The sequence below is a fragment of the Globicephala melas genome, chromosome 4 (genome assembly GCF_963455315.2).
Source record: "Globicephala melas chromosome 4, mGloMel1.2, whole genome shotgun sequence".
Classification (NCBI taxonomy): domain Eukaryota; kingdom Metazoa; phylum Chordata; class Mammalia; order Artiodactyla; family Delphinidae; genus Globicephala; species Globicephala melas.
This window is the reverse complement of record NC_083317.1, coordinates 90,891,763-90,905,115: the sequence shown is the minus strand read 5'-3', so window position 1 is coordinate 90,905,115 and position 13,353 is coordinate 90,891,763. Positions and strand designations below refer to the sequence as shown.

The window sequence follows — 13,353 nt, the reverse complement described above, 5'->3', positions numbered from 1 at the left end:
TGGTAGGGTGAAAATCAGGGGCTGTGTCTTATTTCTATCTCCAGCCTCAGCATTAGACCTCTAAAGAAGAGACCCTCTTTACATATTGTTAAATTTGTATCAAGTCGCTGTGAAAGTCAACTTGAGGGCTCTGTTTTTGTGTCCAGACCCAAAGGCTCAACTACCATGTTTTATCTCATCTGTTTTCTCCTGACAACAAAAGCATAAAAAATATGTTTTGAAAAAGCCCAAAAAAAAAAAATAAAAACCTGAGTACATTCAGAATTGCCCTTTGTTAGAGACATAGGCTTTTCAAAGTTCTGTATCTTGAGAGCCTCAACTGATTGTTGATTGAACATAGTGGGAACTATAGAAAACAGGGTTAAGCCTATGTCCTCAAAGCAGGAAAGAAGAAGCTCTTAAGGAGATTTTTGTTTTGCTTAGTTTTTTCTGTCTTCTATTCCTGAGCCCCACAATTTTATAATGAGCTCTATTTGTTAAAATATATAAATAACACTATAATAATAGTTTACTTGTAAGAAAAGCACTGAACATTGAAAAGACCAGATTTAAGTCCAGATTTAATTAACTGATTGATTTATTCAATAAACATTTACAGCCCCTAATATGTTCAGCCACTGTCCTGCCCTCAGTGAGCTGACAGTCCATGTCAGCTCCATGACTGCTCATATGTCACCTCCCTGCGGGAAGCTTTCTGTGTCTGTGTCTACGGAAGGATATCTCACCTTCTAGTATCTTACATTGTTCTGAGAATCAAATTAGGATGTTTAAGTGAGTACTTTTCTATACTGTAAAATGTTATGTTAGCAAGTATCTTCCTTATCAAATAACTAGATGAATTTCCCCCAAATATGTTAAATGTCTGCATAATAAGAGCACAACGAAGCAAAATGGCATTCTCCAGCTATATCTCTCTCTGCGCTAAGTTAGCAACATGTATGAAGTTTAGAGGAAAAATTGAGATATACTCTGAAACCTGTTTGTAACTCCATTGTTAAAGAAGGAACAACCTAGGCCTGCTTTCTAAGCAGTTATGCCATATCAAGTTTTCCTCATGGGTGTGGTGATTATTATTGGTTTTAGAAATTTTCAGACAGAGATATATTTCAATCAAGATATTTCACATTGTAATGGATCCTTCTTTCATCATTTTTTTACTATGGAATATTACCTTTTGATATCCCAAATACCTACTGAGCAGTCTCAGTGAGTTATTACATTTAAACTGATCTTAAATGTAGGATGAATGACCCTTAACCCCAATGTTTTAGACAACAGTACTCATGATACATCCAAGATAATTAACTTTTAAGTTTTCTGAGAAACACATAAATACGTTAGTTCCTCTCTATGATCTGCATCGGGGTGGGACATGAAAAGGATACAGAATGATGTGCTATGATTTTGAGCAATAAGAGCAACACTTATAGTTTACGGATTTAAAAAAGTAATGTAAAGCTTATTATAATTACATCTGACTTGAATTTTATAAGTATAGTCTTGAGTTTTAATGTAGGAAAATCTTCACTCAAAAGTTTGGACAGGAGTGCATTAAAAATACGTGTGCAAATCAACTATTTATCTTGCTCATTTAACCCTTTATATACACTTAAACAGAATTCTCTAGAGTCCAGACAGCAATGTGGTAGAGTTTGCCTGCCATGCTTTCTTTTTCAGCATCCATTTGCCCCTTCCCCTTTTTGAACTGTTGCCAACATTTCCTAGCAATATAGTATGAGTAGGTTTGACCATATCTTAAGTTGTAGAAGTAGATCCTGATTGGCTTGAGTCTATCAGCATATCACATCAACGGTGGGATGATGGTTGGTTCAAGGATGATGTAAGTTTGGCCAAACAGAGACATGACTCAACTTCTGGACTTTGAATAATGGCTAACTTTAACAGTAGAGCTGAACAAGAAAGCATATAGCCCTGGGATCTTTCAATAGCCTTTCTGGGACCTTGAGAGTATAATACCTGAAAATGGAACCAACACAAGGAAGGGGTAGGTGAATAATGTGGAGAGAGAGAGTGTGAGAGAGAGACTGACTCTTGTCCACATCATTTGATGCCTAAATAAAGCCTTGTCTAAAAGCCAAATCTACTGAATTAGCCATATATGTGAGGCAGTACATTTCCTTTCTTTTTCTTGTCAACTTATGTTTGATTTTCAGTTGCTTGCAAACAAAAGCTACAAAATTGATACTGTAAAACCACACTAAACAAAATAATTAAATATCTGTATGCATGAAATAGACTCAGCTAAGTGAAGTGAAGAGGATGGTATTTGTAGGGCAAGTCCTGGAAGAACTAAGAAAATTGTATGAGGAATAGAAAAGGAAGCAGGAGAAAAGTTTCTTGCCCCAATATATAGAGATTTGTTGCATTGATTAGATAATTGGATATTGACGCCATTTAATTTTCCATGATTTTGTAGATCTTACCCATTGATTATATATTGTCAATCTTTGTCCTTGAGAGTCAATGAATACATGGAAATGTGAATTTTCAGATATCAATCTGAGCTTGTTGTTAAAAACCATGACTATAGTGAAAAAAATGAGATGAGAAAGTATAAAACCTGTTAATGTAATTTAGGGTGAAAAATATTAATGAATTGTGCTTAAAGAAATATTTTAATATGCTTGAATTGCTTTTGATAAATAGAAAAAAGTGACTTACTATGATGCATAAAATTTAGTGTCATTAGTGATAAGTTTTCACATAAGTAAATTTGGATCGTATATCTTCAAATGGTTATATATATATGTAGCTATATAACACTACTATTTCCCTATTCATAATTATATATGTTCTTTGTTCAAAATTATTTTCATCAGAGTAATATAATGTTCTCTGATAATTTTTATAATTTTCACATATTTCAAATGAATTTTGAAGATCTATATTTCTAATTTGTTAACAGCCACTTGAAAGTATGCATTATTTTCATTTTTTGAACAGAAATGTATAAAGAAGTATTGAACATATTATCTACAAAGTGTGGTTATTCTAAAAATTTTTTTGGCAAATAATACATACTAGCTTTTAAGGAAATATCCACTAACAAGAAATGTTAGTACAGGTTAAGTCCAGCATTGCTTTTTGTTACATATGAGACTAACCATCCTGTTCAGAGTAGACTCAGTGTTGCTGTATGTGAAAAGATCCAAGAGTACATTGTGCTATTCTGTTAAAAGAATGTCTTGAGATATACGTGTGTGTGTGTGTGTGTGTGTGTGTGTGTGTGTGTGTGTGTCTTAAGTAGATAATGGAGTGGTATGGATGTGATATGCTGTGGCTTGGCTTTTAGAGGCTTTGTAAAAGAGAATTCCCCAGTAGATTTTTTAAAAAGTCAGAGAATTGAAGACTTGTTTTAGCGTAGGGTGAGCTTTAATAACTTCTAGCCATCAACATGGAGGGAAATATCCAGAAGAACACAAGGAAAAATGTAATGTACTCAGATAACTTCTATATAGCATTCATGTAGATATGATGGCCACTCTTTAAAAAAAAAAAAATCAGTGAGCTAGACTGCTGTAGGAAAGACTGATAGGTCTTGTGACAGATGCAAGCTAGTTGTTAGGAATCACTAAATGGCACTGATGACACCCCAATTTTATGACTCTTCAAGCAGCCAGTTGCACAGTGAACCTAGGAGTCTGAGCAGGAAGCCGATAACAGAGTACTCTGTAGAAGTAGAGATCAGCCTTCATGAGCTGCCAGTCTGCAGTCCTCAGACAAAAGGGAGAAAAAGCTTTAGAAATCACTTTGAAGGTCTGTTCATCAAGGGTCTTAAACAGAGTGAACACAGGTGGGAAACCTATTATCCAAAGTCCACAGAAAGTACAGTCAATTCTGTTTCCCGGGGAGTATAGGTTGGATTTACGGAGGGTGACACAGATGTCATTCACCAGAACTTCTCAGGTTTCCAGTTTTCTGTCTTGACGGTTTTGATTTTAGGAAATGATTCAGCTTAGATCCAGTCTAGAGTTTTGTTTGTTTGTTTGCTGGAAGACCTAGAGACAATCTGAAATACACACTCTGAAGCAAAATTACTTTAACAAGTATTTTCCAATTTTTAATGTTTCTCAGCAATTTTTTACAGTTTCTTACATTCTTATCACATCGTTTCTTAAGTATCTGTACTCTTTCCAAATTATAGAAGCTCCAACTAAATTTCATAGTTTATGTATAAATCTATCAGAGCAATACCTTATCTTTATATTTTGAGGATCATTTTTTCATAATGGGTGACCATTGTCATTTACTATCCTAGAAACTGCCAGAGATTCCTGAATGCCCTTCTGGTTCTATATCTTGCTATTCCCTTCATGTAGCCACAATTTCTTCCTATTATTCTATTTAGTATTATCCAAATATGTCTTGCAAGTTGTAAAACCCCAGTATACTCTAAAGCTCTGTGCAAGTGCCATCTCCTCCATAAAGAGCCCTTTGGAGTTCTACTCCAGTTGGAATTACCCTGACTCTCTGCTATGCTTTTGGAAGTTATATGCTATTTGGTATCGGGATATCATACTCTTCTGAGGAAGAGATAAACAACTTGGATTTTCATTAGAATGTATTGTTTCCGCTTTATTTCTGTATGATTTCAATTCTTTCAGGTTTTCTTTATAGCCCAGGATTTGATTAGTGTCCCATGAGAATTTGTAAAGAATGTGTACTGTGTAGTTGCAGGTATAGAGTTTTATATGTATCCATTTAGACCAAGTACCTTAGTCAGGTCATTCAAATATTCTGTATCTTATTTTTACTGCTAAAATCTCCTACTATAAGTATCTATTTGTTTATTTTATCTTGTAGTTCTATCAGTTTTTGATTTATATATTTTGAGATCATTTCTTAGATGTTTATAAATTCAAATATATCAAATCTTCCTGGTTAGTTGAAACACTTATCAGATGAAGTGATCTTTATAATGCATGTCTTAAATTTGATTTCACCTGATTCTAATTTAACTACATTAGCTTTTTCTTTTTTTGGTTAGTGTCTTTATGCTATATCTTTTTTTTTACTTTCAACCTTTCTGTATCTTTATATTTTAACATGTCCTCTTGATAACAAATAATTTTCATTTTACCTACAATCTGATCATCTTTTAATTGGAGCATCTAATCCATTTAATGTGATTACTAATGTATTTATGCTTATATGTTTTGCAAGTGACCAGACAGAAAGGGTGATGGAAAATTAAAAATCTTTCTCTTATCCAATTTGCTGATCACTTGTTGATGCCTTCCATTTGCTAAAATCAACTTGAAGCCAAGTGTAAAGGAGCCAGGTATATGTATGCCACAGAGGTGAGACTCCTGGGGCAGAGAGCTGGGTAAAGGGTGAAGATAGATCTGGATGGACAAATGGAAAATATGCAGCACAGATAGTGTTACAGATGGTTAGTCTGCTGACTAATTGGATGATTTGTGATATGTAGACTGGGTAGAAAGATGTATAAAAATGTGTTAATTTTCACTCTTTTTTTCTTTTTTTTTATACAGCAGGTTTTTATTAGTTATCCATTTTAAACATATTAGTGTATACATATCAATCCCAATCTCCTAATTCATCACACCACCACCCCCACCCCCCACCGCTTCCCCCTTTGGTGTCCATACGTTTGTACTCCACATCTGAATCTCAATTTCTGCCCTGCAAACCAGTTCATCTATACCATTTTTCTAGGTTCCACATATATGCGTTAATATTTGTTTTTCTCTTTCTGACTTACTTCACTGTGTATGACAGTCTCTAGATCCATCCACGTCTCAACAAATGACCCAATTTCATTCCTTTTTATGGCTGAGTAATATTCCATTGTATATATGTACCACCTCTTCTTTATCCATTCATCTGTCGATGGGCATTTAGGTTGCTTCCATGACCTGGCTATTGTAAATAGTGCTGCAATGAACACTCGGGTGCATGTGTCTTTTTGAATTATGGTTTTCTCTAGGTATATGCCCAGTAGTGGGATCACTGGGTCATGTGGTAATTCTATTTTTAGTTTCTTAAGGAACCTCCATACTGTCCTCCATAGTTGCTGTATCAATTTCCATTCCCACCAACAGTGCAAGAGGGTTCCCTTTTCTCCACACCCTCTCCAGCATTTGTTGTTTGTAGATTTTCTGATGATGCCCATTCTAACTGGTGTGAGGTGATACCTCATTGTAGTTTTGATTTGCATTTCTCTAATCATTAATGATGTTGAGCAGTTTTTCATTTGCTTCTCGGCCATCTGTATGTCTTCTTTGGAGAAATGTCTATTTAGGGCTTCTGCCCATTTTTGGATTGGGTTGTTTGTTTTTTTAATATTGAGCTGCATGAGCTGTTTATATATTTTAGAGATTAATCCTTTGTCCGTTGATTCGTTTGCAAATATTTTCTCCCATTCTGAGGGTTGTCTTTTTGTCTTGTTTATGGTTTCCTTTGCTATGCAAAACCTTTTAAGTTTCATTAGGTCCCATTTGTATATTTTTGTTTTTATTTCCATTACTCTAGGAGGTGGATCAAAAAAATCTTGCTGTGATTTTTCTCAAAGAATGTTCTGCCTATGTTTTCCTCTAAGAGTTTTATAGTGTCTGGTCTTATATTTAGGTCTCTAATCCATTTTGAATTTTTTTTTGTGTCTCGTGCTAGGGAGTGTTCTAATTTCATTCTTTTACACATACCTGTCAAGTTTTACCAGCACCACTTATTGAAGAGGCTGTCTTTTCTCCATTGTATATCCTTGTCTCCTTTGTCATAGATTAGGTGACCATAGGTGTGTGGGTTTATCTCTGGGCTTTCTATCCTGTTCCATTGATCTATATTTCTGTTTTTGTGGCAGTACCATATTGTCTTGATTACTGTAGCTTTGTAGTATAGTCTGAAGTCAGGAAGTCTGATTCCTCCAGTTCTGTTCTTTTCCCTCAAGACTGCTTTGGCTATTCAGGATCTTTTGTGTCTCCATACAAATTTTAAGATTTTTTGTTCTAGTTCTGTAAGAAATGCCATTAATAATTTGATAGGGATTGCGCTGAATCTGTAGATTGCTTTTCACAATGTTGTTTCTTCCAATCCAAGAACATGGTATATCTCTCCAACCGTTGGTATCATCTTTAATTTCTTTCATCAGTGTTTTATAGTTTTCTGCATACAGTTCTTTTGTCTCCCTAGGTAGGTTTATTGCTAGGTATTTTCTTCTTTTTGTTACAATGGTAAATGGGAGTGTATCCTTAATTTCTCTTTCTGATTTTCATCATTAGTGCATAGGAATGCAAAAGATTTCTGTGCATTAATTTTGTGTCCTGCAACTTTACCAAATTCATTGATTAGCTCTAGTAGTTTCCTGGTGGTATCTTTAGGATTCTCTATGTATAGTATCATGTCATCTGCAAACAGTTACAGTTTTACTTCTTCTTTTCCAATTTGTATTCCTTTTATTTTTTTTTTCTTCTCTGATTGCCGTGGCTAGGACTTCCAAAACTATGTTGAATAAGAGTGGTGAGAGTGAGCAACCTTGTCTTGTTCCTGATCTTGGAGGAAGTGCTATCAGTTTTTCACCATTGAGAATGATGTTTGCTGTGGGTTTGTCATATATGGCCTTTATTATGTTGAGGTAGTTTCCCTCTATGCCCACTTTCTGGAGAGTTTTTATCATAAATAGGTGTTGAATATTGTCAAAAGCTTTTTCTGCATCTATTAAGATGATCATATGGTTTTTATTCTTCAGTATGTTAATATGATGTATCACATTGTTTGATTTGCATATATTGAAGAATCCTTGCATCCCTGGGATAAATCCCACTTGATCATGGTGTATGATCCTTTTAATGTGTTGTTGGATTCTGTTTGCTAGTATTTTGTTGAGGATTTTTGCATCTATATGCATCAGTGATATCGGTCTGTAATTTTCTTTTCTTGTAGTATCTTTGTCTCTTTTTGGTATCAGCGTGATGGTGGCCTCGTTGAATGAGTTTGGGAGTGTTCCTTCCTCTGCAGTTTTTTGGAAGATTTTGAGAAGGATGGGTGTTAGCTCTTCTCTAAATGTTTGATAGAATTCACCTGTGGAGCTTTCTGGTCCTGAACTTTTGTTTGTTGGAAGATTTTTCATCACAGTTTCAATTTCATTACTTGTGATTAGTCTGTTCATATTTTCTGTTTCTTCCTGGTTCAGTCTTGGAAGGTTATACCTTTTTAAGAATTTGTCCGTTTCTTCCAGGTTGTCCATTTCATTGGCATAGAGTTGCTTGTAGTAGTCTCTTAGGATGGTTTGTATTTCTGTGGTGTCTGTTGTAACTTCTCCTTTTTCATTTCTAATTTTATTGATTTGAGTCCTCTCCCTCTTCTTCTTGATGAGTCTGGCTAATGGTTTATCAATTTTGTTTATCTTCTCAAAGAACCAGCTTTTAGTTTTATTGATCTTTGCTTTTGTTTTCTTTGTTTGTATTTCATTTATTTCTGCTCTGATCTTTATTATTTCTTTCCTTCTGCTAACTTTGGGTTTTGTTCATTCTTCATTCTCTAGTTCCTTTAGGTATAAGGTTAGATTATTTGAGATATTTCTTGTTTCTTGAGGTAAGATTGTGTTTCTATAAACTTCCCTCTTAGAACTACTTTTGCTGCATCCCATAGGTTTTGGATCATCATTTGTTCATTGTCATTTGTCTCTACGTATTTTTTGTTTTCCTCTTTGATTTCTTCAGTTATCTCTTGGGTATTTAGTAATGTATTGTTTAGCCTCCATATGTTTGTGTTTTTTACGTTTTTTCCCTGTAATTGATTTCTAATGTCATAGCATTGTGGTCAGAAAAGATGCTCGATATGATTTCAATTTTCTTAAATTTACTGAGGCTTGTTTTGTGACCCAAGATGTGATCTATCCTGGACAGTGTTCCATGTGCACTTGAGAAGAAAGTGTAATCTGCTGTTTTTGGATGGAATGTCCTATAAATATCAATTAAATCTCTCTGGTCTACTCTGTCATTTAAAACTTGTATTTCCTTATTAATTTTCTGTTTGGTTGATCTGTCCATTTGTGTAAGTGAGGCGTTAAAGTCCCCCACTATTATTGTGTTATTGTCGATACACTCTTATAAGGGATACAAAGAAGGTAAAAGCTATTTTTGTTCTTAGGATCACACTCCTCAAAATATCTTCCTATTTAGATAATTTTACTAGTTTTAAAGAATAATATTTAGTTAAATTTTAAATGTTTTTTCCAAATACATGCAAGCTCCCAAGAGTACATGCACACGTGTATTTTTCTGTGTATATGTGTTCACTAAAGAGGGGTTAGCTACTATTGCCGGAAAGTATGTGGTAAAACTGACCAAGCATATGGTTTTTGTTCAGAATCTCTTTGCTTGTCTCACTTTTTCAGAACCAAAATTTTACAGTACTACAGCATATTTAGGGAATATGCATGCATATTTTTACTTTTTTAAAATGTAATTTCTGTTATTACAAAAATGGTTACTACACATTGAGTTAGAAAAGAGATAAGCAAAAATATGAAAATAAATCAATACATTCTGTGTTAGTCATTTTAGGCTTCCATAGTAAGTTACCACAGACTGGATGCATTAGACAACAGACATTTATTTTCTCACAATTCTGGAGCTGAGAAGTGCGAGACTCAAAGTGCCAGAAAATTAGCCTTCTGGTGAGAGCTCTCTTCCTGGCTTACAGACGACTGCCTTCTCTCCAAGTCCTCACATGGCCTTTTCGCTATGTACACACAGAGAGAGTAACAGATCTCTTCTGTCTGTCCCTCTTTTTATAAGACCACCAGTCCTATCAGATTAGAGTACCATTCTTAAGATCTCTTTTAACTTTAGTTACCTTCTTAAAGGCCCTGTCTTCAAATAGAGCCAGACTGGAGTTGAGGGCTTCAACATATGAATTTTAAGGGACACAATTCAGTCTAGAACACATTTTTTATACCCAGTAATTACTGCTTTGAACACCTTGATATAAATTCCTATAGATTTAGATATAAATGTATATATATAGCCAAAATGAGATCATACTATACATATTATTTTGAAAATTGTTTAATTATTGCCACTGTTTCATGATAGTAAACTTAATCATTTTTAATACACAGACTGTATTAAATTTTAGTAATCACTGTAGTCTTGTACAGTGGGTTTATCCAAACCAATATCCAGTTGAGGCCTAAAAATTGTATTTCTTCTAATGCAGTATGATCCTCTTTTCCTCTTTTGACACTCACTTGTCTGTGGGACCAAGTCAGTGGTCCTGCATGTGTCTTATTGTCTAGATTTGTAGGATGCTTCTTGTGATTTTTATTCAACTAATTCTTCTAATCCTTGTATTTCCTGTAAACTTGCAATTAATTCTTAAGGTTTATAATAGAAAACTCATTATGTAATTAGAGGATAAAATTTTGTAAGGATATTTTCTTGTAGCTGATGTTTTTGTCAGTATCCAGGACATGGTAGGGCATGCCCCATTGATTCAGGTGAAGTGGGGCATAGTGGACAGAGTTGGGTCTTAAGACTAGAATTACCTCCTTGCATAAGGTTAAATTCACTGGAGGATATAGTAAAATGTAATTTCTGAGAAAATTCCAGTATGGCAAGAAGAACATGGTGTCTGGGGCAGGTCTGATATCTGTTTGTATACATTGCTGTGGACATTCTAGTCATTTGCTGCCAATCCATTCTGATTGGTTAGTGTATGCTGTATCAATTGCTAAATATTTAAAATAAGAAAATAAGACCCTTAGTCTAGAACATATGATGTCCAGTCACCAGTGTTTGTTCAGAAACACCTTTGGCAATAGGGAGATCCCATGTGGAAAAATGGAGTACCCAGAAAGCTATAAAAATTATGCCGATATATAATCCAGAAATTTTATACTCAGATATTTAGGCAAGCAGTTGGCATTTAGGAAAGATGTGAGCAGACTACAAAAGGCCAGTCATCAAAACTGTGATTCTAGAGCAGATTCCTGTCCCTGGGGTGCAATAAAATTGAAAAAATAATTCAGAGTCCCAGTCCTAGAAGTTCTATTCTGAAGTCAGGAAAGCAACAAATACTTAATTATTGCAGCTGGGACTCAAGAATTAGCAGCAATTGTTAGTCCTCAAATCTCTCTAAAGAAGGTTGGAATTTTTCCTAGATACTGGGTAAGCTTACAGTGCAGGTGGAGATGAAGCTTTGTTAGCTACTGGGGAAGAAGATGACTGAGAATCAGTTGATCCTTCATGATAGCAACAAAAATGCAAGACAGAATTATCACTGGAACATAATTTCTGCACATGATGAAATTAAGGACTGGAGAGAGGCAGCTGCTTTTATGTCTCTTAGCTCTGACACTCCTCACCCTATTTGAATACAAATGTTCTCTGAGTGGAACACATTTTTGTCATCTTGAAATCTTTTGAACTTCACATATAAAATTTAAAGCTTCCATCCAACTATGGAACATGAAAGACAGAAAACATTTGGTAAATGTGAGCTGGAAATGTTATCTTAAAGTAAGAATATATACACACATACACATGCACCGACTTTTCGAATAATAAACTGCATCTAAAGGTTCCCCAGGGTTTTCTAATTTCAGAAGTATTTTTATTATTTCGGAATACATTCAAGCTTACAGAAAAGTTGCAAGAATAGCACAAAGAAATTTCTTCCTCAGCTACCCAAGTGTAGGCTACAGACATGATAAACAGTTGCATCTGAATTCTCCCGCAAACAGTGACATTCTCTTGCACAAACAGCAGGACCGTTACAAACAGGAATTAAACTTGGATACATTTCTACCATGCACTAAGTAGCCCCCATTCACCTTTTGCCAATTGTCCCAATAATGTCCTAAATAGCAAATAGATCTAAACTAGGATCATGTGTTTCGAGTTATCAAGTCTCAAATTTCCTTCAAACTGGAACAGTTTCTAGCTTTTTTTTTTTTTTACTTTCATTGCTTTATCCGCTCTCACTGTCGTGGCCTCTCCCGTTGCGTAGCACAGGCTCCGGACGCGCAGGCTCAGCGGCCATGGCTCACGGGCCCAGCCGCTCCGCGGCATGTGGGATCCTCCCGGACCGGGGCACGAACCCGCGTCCCCTGCATCGGCAGGCGGACTCCCAACCACCGCGCCACAAGGGAAGCCCTGCTTCATCCTTTTAAAACTTACATGCCAGTTATCTTCAGAATGTTCCCCAGTTTGGGTTTACCTGATGTTTCTCATGAATAAATTCAGGCTCTGAACCCTTGGCAGCAGTATTATGGAAATAAGACTGTTTTCTGATTGCTAATATTAATTTGTTCCATTACTGGTAAAGCTAACTTTGACCACTTGATTAAGGTGGTGTCCACCAGACCTCATTAAAGTTACGCTCTATCCTTTTTTTTAATAATCAATAGCATTTGAAGTTATGCAAACATCTTACCCCCACCATTTCTACCTTCACCCAGTAGTTTCAATGTTCACTGATGTTTTTTTTGCTCAAGTAATTATTTCCAAGATGATGCCAACGGTGACCTTCTAAGTCCATCATCCTCTCTACTTTTATTAATCGGCATTTTGCTGTAAAGAAGAATTTTCTTTTTCTTGTTTGTTTGTATGTTTCTTTACTTATAAATACAGTATCAATGTATTACATAATGAAGATTTATATTCCTAATTTATTCAATGGATTATTATTCAATCCTATTTTTATTTTGATACCCAAGTTTTCCTAGGTCAGCCAGTAACAGCAGTTTCTACCTGGATTCTGTGTCCTTTGATGTTTCCTCAGAATTCTTTGTGCATTTCCTTGGTTTTTGACACAGCAAGGTGTACCAAATCATGTTGTATTTCCCCACCCCAACCCTGTTACCAGCTTTTTCCTAAATGATCCCTAGTTCCTTTGAGTGGAGAGTGCTGTCTAGAAAACAAGATGTGGATTCTAGATGTGCTCATTGCTATTGGAGTGTTGCTTTTTTCAGTACCTCTTAGTAAACAAAGATAGGAAAATATATTTTTTGATACTATATTTTGATATAAATATGTATGAATATATATATATACACACACATAGATTTACATCTATATCTATCTCTCTATCTGAAAAACCATCAGTACATATCAATACCTAGTGTTTTTCTCCTTTCATGTTTGTAAATCCCATCTCTGAGAGTGAGAAATCTGCTTCTCATTATTTTGAATATATATACTTGAGTAATCAGTTCCCTTGAGTGTATACAGTTGATGCCTTTCCTTCTTCCTCTACAAGAATGCCTTTCCCACTCCATTATGGCTCTGACAACCAAGCCAGGCACTGTCACACATGGACTATTTACCCTATATCAAGTGCTTTCCCTATTCCCCACCTGAAATGCAC

General features: G+C 35.3%; 1 protein-coding gene across 1 annotated transcript in view; it reads left to right on the top strand.

Annotated features, from left to right (window-relative positions):
• NAALADL2 (N-acetylated alpha-linked acidic dipeptidase like 2) overlaps nucleotides 1–13,353 on the top strand; it is an 801,118-nt gene that overhangs the window by 383,447 nt on the left and 404,318 nt on the right. The window lies entirely within an intron of this gene.